We start from the raw sequence: 8,601 nt of genomic DNA on the forward strand, positions 1-8,601 counted from the left end.
TCTCCCTAATTGATCAAGTTAAAGGGCATGTGAGTATAATTATAATATAATTCACAATTGAAATGACAATTAACTAATGGTAATCCCCTGGTAGAAGCTATGTTTGCTGGAGAGAAGATCCTAACGAAAAAAGACGTTTGTAAGGATTTGATTTCAAACGACATTCATAAAAAAACACCAAGATTGCCAAAAATAGTAGTAACGATGTGGGTTGTTGAAAAAGTAGCCAAGAAATGGGTACAGACTTTAAAGTTCAGAAGTTGCTCTAACACTTCTGCTGTTTGTGATCAGAGGTTAAATCTTTACTGCACCTGATATTCCCATGTTGTCACCCGACTGGGTACTAATCAGGCTTATCAACGCTTAGCTTCCAAGATTGGATGAGATTGGGTGTTGCCGCTGAAAAATGGCAGTAATTGAAACACTATGACACAAATGAGAGAGTGTAATAGAGGATGAGCAACAAGAGTACTTCTGCTGTCCAGTTTGTAGCGCAGATTCGCTGTTACTTAGGGCATTGCAGAGAGTAGTCTTGCATCTGGATGAGAGGGTACAGAATTATAGGTGAGAGAGGTAAAATAAAGGATAGGGAGGAGACCCCACCTTCTGCTGTCCACTGTCTTATAAGTAATAGCGGACGGTGGATGAGAGCGGTAGGTTAGGCTCACCTATTGAAAATAAAGGTTTGAAGACAAAATTATGTGCTCAAAAAAATCAATTTATAGCAGGTTACTTGGCTAAGCCAAAAGACCAGTATACAGAAAATTATGAGAAAAAGAGCATGAATAAAGTTACATGTTGAAAGTAATAAGATAACTAAGTGGCAAAAAGACCATTCATATGGTGCTGATAAGTAACACAATTAGGCCATTCATGTAGTGCTGATAAATAGCATGCACAAATTGGAGTTAAGTAGGCTTAGAAATAAGTGGTATGAATTCCTGCTATGCACGTGAAAATGCTAAGAGATATATGCATACTCTAAGAAAAAAGTGGTCTATAGCAATATAAGGAAAAATTAAGGATCACTTTAGCAAACAAAATAAAAAAATTAATTAATATTTAGTAATGCAGAAAGTCCCAGTGGACACATATAATACCAGGGGATACCAGAGTGATCTAAACTATAAAAAGTTCAGCATCACTGAGCACAGACGGCCGTTTCACCGGGGTGGCTTGTTCACTGTGTCAGGGCATTGGGAGTAGCTGCCGTATTTAAGGTAAAAAGGGGAAGGGACAGAGGAGGCTTGGCGTCATTCTAAATGCGGATTGGTTGGAGACCGGAAGTCAATAATCGTGACATCATCTCCGTATAGGAAGAACTGTACTGTTGGTAAATCAGGTGTCTGATGCTTATCTTGCAGTTGATATGTAGGATCATATGGCGGTGACTGACATGCAGCCGGATCACTCTTTGGGCTGCGTTGAAGATCCCGCGATCGCGTCTGACCGGAAATCACGTCTGACCGGGAGTCTCGCGTCTGACCGGAAGTCGCATCTGGCCGGACGTTGCGTCTGACCGGAAGTCGCTTCTCCGGTTTCACTGGTGCTTGGAGCTCAGCGTGTTTGTTGATCTTAGGTTGCTAGGTAGCCGTTGCTTAGTAACCAAGTTCACAGAATGGTTTGTATGCGGGGATAACAGCGATGTGATGCGTTCATACTGGTTAATGAGTCATCGGTTTGCCACAGCACACACATGGTGGTATTCCAAAAAGGATTATATAGAACATATCCTCAATGCTTTATTCGGTTGTGGGTCACTGAAAAAGCAATAAATAGAGATTTAAATAGAGATTTAAAAAAAAATTTGTAGACATGAAGGAAGATGGGAAGAAAAATATCAAAAATTATTAACTGATGTTAATAAATAACAGAAAGTGAGTCAATGTGGACGGTTGGTTCCTAAGGAGGCTGGATAGGAGGAAAAGGCATGATTGTTATTAGCAGGATAATGTAAATTAAAATATAGTATATAATTTCAGCAAGTGCGTTGTTTATATATGAGAAATAGGCGATGGTGTGTAATACAACCATCTTACATGAGTTCAGCAATTGCTGGGTGGCCTTAACATATAAATTCTCCAAAACGTGGGAATCTGATAGGTTGTGGTTACATTTTGAATCATGAGAACTGGAAAAAGAGTTTTGTAATTAACAAGTAAAAAAATTGCAAATGCAAACAAAAATTAACGGAGCATGAAATAGAGGAAAGGTCACTGAAAGTGAGTAGTTAATAAAAAGCAATGTAGTGATGAATGAGTTATTATAGGGCTAAGTGAGTGAGGCGAGTGTGGGATTAGAAGGGGTAGCGTGTAGGTGTGTGTGGATTAATGTGGTGTTAATAAAAAATGTGGGGTTCCAATGACAATGATTAGGTGCACAGAAATAAAAGGAAGAAAAAATATAAGAACTACAAAATATGAAAGAGTAGAGAATGGTATGTGATGATGGGAGTGTAATAATTAATTAGTAAAGTGTGTTTGGGGAATTAAAGAAAAGCTGCATAATTAATGTATTCATTCATGCCTTTTGGTGCTAAACAATCCAGTTTGAAAGTCCATTCCGATTCATGTCTGAGTAGCTCCTTCATGAGGTCACCACCACGTATTCCCAAGCTAATTTTCTCTAGCCCAAAGGCTTTCAAGTCGTTTGGGTTACTCCCATGATGATAGTGCAAGTGCCGTGCGACAGATGTCAATTTTTTATTTTTTGAGAGATCGACTGAGGCATTCCTCACAGATCCAACATGTTCTAAGATGCGTTGTTTAAGGGCTCTGGTAGTAATGCCCACATTTTTCATGTCGCAGCTACAGTAGATACAGTACACGACTCCGATAGCATTACAGTTGATGAATTGTTCAATGGTGAGTAAGTTGCTATAGCGGTCCCGTACGGTGGACATCTTAGTCATATGTGAACATGCTTTGCAGTTTCCGCAGGGAAAGGACCCCTTGAGAGATGTTTTTTTTCTTGGGATTCTTAGTAAAATGGCTACTGGTGAGTCTGTCCTTGAGATTTCTTGACAGTCTCCAGCTCATGGATACCTTCTGTCCTATGGTCTTGGAGAGGTCCTCATCCAGGTGTAAGATTGGTCAATGTCTGTCAATGGATTCTTTGATCATCTTCTACTCCTTACAAAAGGTTCCCACGAATCTCAGGGTGTTCTCTTGTTCTGATTTATTCACAGTCTTCTTGTTGGGGAAGAGTAGCGTGTCTCTTGATATTTGGTTTGTATGCCATATTGCTCTTTTGATAGAGCGGTGGCTATAGCCTCGTTCTAGCAATCTAGTGGTAAGTTCATCACTCTTTTGTCTGAAGGTGTTGAGGTCTGAGCAGTTACTTTTAAGCTGCAAGAATTCCCCCTTAGGGATGTTTGTGATGGTGGGTGGGAAATGTGAGCTGGTTTGATGAAGTAGACTATTGGTCGCTGTCGTTTTGCGATACAGTTCAATTTGTATAAGGCCATCTGAGGCTTTATATATATTGAGATCCAAAAATGATACTAGATTGGTACTGATATGGTGTGTAAGCTTAAGGTTGATGTTGTTGCAGTTTCATTCTTCAATAAAAGATAGCAGTAATTTCTCATCGCCTTCCCATATCATGATAATATCATCAATGTAGCACCACAAAGCTACTATGTGTTGGGTAAATTTGTCATTGTCAGGATGCATGACAATTTCTCTTTCCCACCAACCTAAATATAGGTTGGCGTACATGGGGGCACAAGCGGCACCCATCGCTGTGCCCCGGATCTGAAGGTAGAAGTGGTCATTGAAAGTAAAGTAATTGCGAGTTAAGACGAATTCCAGAAATTCAATCAGTAAGTTGTGGAATTCACTGTCATCGACCATACCAAGGAAGTACCATACTGCTTGTATACCCACCTGATGATATATGCTGGTGTAAAGAGATTCGACATCAAGGGTAACCAGGACATGGTTATCAACCAATCTGATGTCATGCAATTTTTGAAGTACATCAGTGGATCATACCTTAAGTGGAAGGTGGGAGCCACGGGTGTTTATAGAATGCAGGATGCCCGGTATACCCTGCATAGGCTCCTATCGCTTTTACTAGGTGAGGTCCAGTCCAGCGTCTGGTGTTGTCTGTTCTAGAAGGTGCAGGCAAAATGGGCCAATGCGTTTCTAGACCTCCAGGGTCTCTTCTTCAAGGCATGTGCTTACGGTAGCATCTAGTTTCCCTTCGTGGAGGGGACCTTTCCCATAAGCCCCTGGGTCCATGTCACAAACAATTTGGAATAGTAACGTGTGGCGAGAGCGAGATGAGACACCGAGCCCGAAGCATGGTGAGCGAAGCGAACACGCAAGGGTCCAATGGTGCATAGAAAAAAAAAAGATGACCTCAAACGAACGGAGAACGGAGAAAACATTTAGGTGCTGTAAGTGCGGAAGTTCTCTCCTGCCCTCTCGTTATGTCACTTTCAGGTCCTGATCACGAAGGTAACATAGACACAACCATGTGCTTACCTGTCTGCATGGTGTCCTTTTATTATGAACTGTGTTTGAAAGGGATGTGGTTGTGCTGGTTTCCGCCCACTTTCGGGTTCAGAGGAGACTGCAAGGTTAGCTTCCTCTCTGTTGCAGTGGAAGCGCGTCCCTCTGTCCTTCCGTCTAACCAGCCGCTTCTCCACACTGCCTCCCTCCTGGCCAGCTGTCCCCTTCTCCCGCTGAGCCTCCACCAGGTACTCAGGATGTAGGCAGTGCTGGGGGGAATCTCCACTCACCGCGTCCGCTCTCTGCCACTGCTCAGCTCTGCCCTGTATTGGCCGCGCTACTCGGTCTCCAGGTGCTGCTGCACAGCTCTCACAGCAGCGCTGAGGACCCAAGTGCGCCCACGAACAGGGGGATCAGCAGTCTGCCTCACAGCCGGTGGGGAGCTCTATTTATGCTCCCCCAGACTCGGGATCATGCTGTCCCCGTCCAGCCTATACCTCGCGCTACCCCCCTGCCGCCAGCCTTCACTGCAGCACTTCTAGAATTTTCCATCAGCTCTGTCAGTAATAACTATAAGCCTCACTGACAGCTACTACTGTATTATCCTGCCTCCCTCACAAAGTAATTATCACAAATACACCACACCTATTCCCTTCTATACCTAGCAGCCTAAATGTATTAAATTATAAACATTTTATACATTCAACTTATTCCACATTTTTGTTTATACCCCACACTCCTCTTCCTTAATAAATTGATATATATGCACAATACATTACATTAAAATTTCCATTAAACTATATATTTCCTCACACATATTTACATTATCAGTCTGTTATAAGGCTACACTAAAAAAATATTGATAGTACAGTGATATAAAGTGTAGGTATGTGAAGGTCCTACTATGAGTTTAAAGGTAGAGAGTATGTGAAAAAAATGTGCATACATAAATAATAGACAAACATGATATAAAAAGTGACTATGTGTTTAAATGGTGATGCCCTGAGACAGCCCAGCCAGAAAAGGCATGGGGGACCCTACGTCCAAATGCCAACCCCAAAATCCTGCTCAAAGAAGAGCAGGAGTAAATTCTGTTAAGTGCCGGTGTTCTCCGAAGCAATGCACGTAAGTACTATAGTGGCGATTTTGTTGTTGATATCTGTCTTCAGTTTCAGTAGTTTGCGGCAGCCATCTTTCTGGAGACCTGTGAACTAATAGCCACTATGTACACTTAATTGAAGATATTATGAAGTATATACATCTGTTTCTAATGTTAAGAAATTATATTCAATACTATAGATCAAAGTGGTACTTAATGTAGAGAACTAATAAAAAAACTAAGATTACAGTTACATATAAATAAAATCTAAGTGCTACCTGAGGATTAATCCTGGGTCCCTCTGTATACTAAATGGGTGCTTCAAACCACCAAGCCATTTAATCTATTGAGGAAGTATAGTATGTCTTTCCAACCTAATGTTTAAGTTGAATCCAATGTTATGAATTAAATTAAAAAGATGAGCTCTATCTGAGGATCCATCCCAGGTCCTTATGACTAACACACTGGTGTCTTACCCCACTAGGCTATCTAGCCTACTGAGGTAATATGTTTCTGGAACTTAATGTTGAAGTTTAATTTTTATATTTGAATGAATTTGTAGCAAAGATCTATGTTTTGTTGTATTATTTTATGTGTACAAATAGAGATTCACTGAGTAGTTTCTCAATTATGCCCTTGAAATTGTTATGGTAAACTCTTGATAAATAATACTCTTTAGTAAATGTATTAATCTGATAACTCCACACTGTATACTTGCTGTGTAATTCAAGCTACAGGAGCTATAACTATCCTGATAATAAGGTGTGACATTTGATTTTACATTGGTACCTTTATAAAGCGATCACCTGGATTACCTACCATTTCTATTGTCACGTTTCGGGTTACTAGACGCCATTATCTAGCGTTCAGGTGTCTCCTGAGGTTGGCTCAGCGTTTCAGGGCCGGGTCTCAGTCATGCTGCTGACATCCTCACTTCACATCTCCTCCCTGCCAGTCTGCAGATGCTGTCCCAAGGAACTCCTGTAGTTAGAATGGCGTTTCTAGCCTCCGCCGCCATTGCTGCACTTCCAGTACTCAGATGGCTCTGCATGGCGTCTCCTGTCAGCCGCGGCCTCGGCCGCCATCATTGTATTTCAAATGCACAAACAGGTTCACATGGCATCTCGCGCCCGCTGCGGCCTCTGCCGCCAGCTCGGTGTGTCAAGTGCGCAGGTTGGCATCCACTGTCCTTCGCGTCCGCCGCCATGATTATAATTCCTCACATGGTGCTACAAGCTAGATTTCCCTCCAAATGCTAGTATGGGCTCAGCTATGTTGGTTCTGGTCACATGACGCTATTTCCACCAATCTACAGCATCGCTGAACTCTGCCTGATTGTTCATCCAATCCCTGCACTGCTGCAGGTATAAAGGTCCTGTTCCTGAACCAGAAAGTTGTCAGTGCTTTGGTTGTCATTACCAGTGTATCCTGTCTCTGCTCCTTGTGGTTGATTATTCAGTTCCAGGTATTCCAGCTCCTGTGTCTTCATTCCACCAGAGACCCGCACCAATCACCACCTTGCAGTGCAGCCTGACTCTACAGTGTCCTCATTGCTCCCTGCGACTGGCAGTGCTCTAAAACACCTGATTCCAGCATCTGGCTTCCAGTGGTGTTCAGCTTCATGATATCATCAGTGCTCTGCCATCGGTTTTCCTGATACCATTGGTGGTCTGTCATCTACTCTCCAAATACTACCAATCTCTAGCATCACCAGTGTCATTCAACTCTCCTCCTGCTACACTGGTTCATCTGCACTTCTTCAACAGTTTTTCACCAGGTCCGGATCTATCCGGTAAATTCGTCAGTCTATGTGTACCATCTACTTCACAGTACATCAAGCCTCTGTATAACATCTGCTGGTCAGTTCCTGCCTCCATTTTTATTGTTCAGTGGATAAGTGTTGGTAAAAGGACTTTCCATCTCCTAATCTCCTAAACTTGCCTTGTAGCGGATACCACACCTAAGGACAGTCTATCTACTGCTGCATCTTGTGGAACTGTGTACTGCTTTTAATAATTTTCATATCTAGTACTGCAACTGCCGATGTACCAGCTGAATTGTGCTAAATAAATACTCATAAATGATATCTCTGTTGTTGTGGTCACGCCTTTGGGCATTGGTGGTGCAAGTCCATCTGCATGTCTAGAAGTCCTATATTGCTGCCCAGGTTTACATATACACCAGCCCCTACAATTGAGGGTTCTCCTGGTAAGCACCAGCCCTCAGTTGTGAATGTAAGCACTGACCTAATGAATCCAGCTGGAGACCAAGATAAAGCGGCCAGGCCGATGCAAGAACTGGCAGCCCGACTTGAACATCAGGAGGCTGCACAAGCCCATGTAATCCGCTGTCTTCAGGATCTCTCCTCTTGGCTGGATGGGATCCAAATGATCCTCCGTGGTTCAGGGGCGTCCGGTGTGCTGACTGCAGTACCTACAGTGGTGACCCCACCCACCATACCCATTTCACTCCATGTCTCCATTTACTGACTCCAGCAAAATTTGACGGGTCTCCAAAAGCCTGCAGGGGATTCCTCAACCAGTTCAAAATGTATTTAGAATTACAGCCTGGCAGTTTCCCAACTGATCGCACCAAGGTTGCCTACATTATTTCCCTTCTCAGTGGCTCCGCCCTTGACTGGGCATCACCGTTATGGGAGAGATCGGATACTATGCTGTCCTCTTATACAGACTTTGTGGCAACATTCAGGCGTATCTTCGATGAGCCAGGTCATGTAACTTCAACCTCTTCTGAGATTCTCCATTTACACCAGGGGACACGAACTGTTGGACAGTATCTAATACAGTTTCAGATTATAGCATCAGAACTGTCATGGAACGACGATGCCTTATATGCAGCCTTTTGGCATGGCCTATCTGAACGCATCAAGGATGAGCTCGCTAACAGAGACTTGCCTCCAAAGTTGAATGAGCTCATATCTCTGTGTACCAAAGTTGATCTATGGTTTCGAGAAAGGGCAGTTGAGCGAGGAAGCTCATCATCTCCCAAGTCTACTACTGCTCCTCCTCCTCGTCAACCATCTCC

At 43.0% G+C, this 8,601-nt stretch overlaps 1 pseudogene; it reads right to left on the reverse strand.

Annotated features, from left to right (window-relative positions):
- Positions 1-299: 299 nt before the first annotated feature.
- LOC134964006 (5S ribosomal RNA) lies at positions 300-418 on the reverse strand (annotated as a pseudogene).
- Between the last annotated feature and the right edge of the window lie 8,183 nt (positions 419-8,601).

Source organism: Pseudophryne corroboree, chromosome 9 (genome assembly GCF_028390025.1).
Source record: "Pseudophryne corroboree isolate aPseCor3 chromosome 9, aPseCor3.hap2, whole genome shotgun sequence".
Classification (NCBI taxonomy): Eukaryota; Metazoa; Chordata; class Amphibia; order Anura; family Myobatrachidae; genus Pseudophryne; species Pseudophryne corroboree.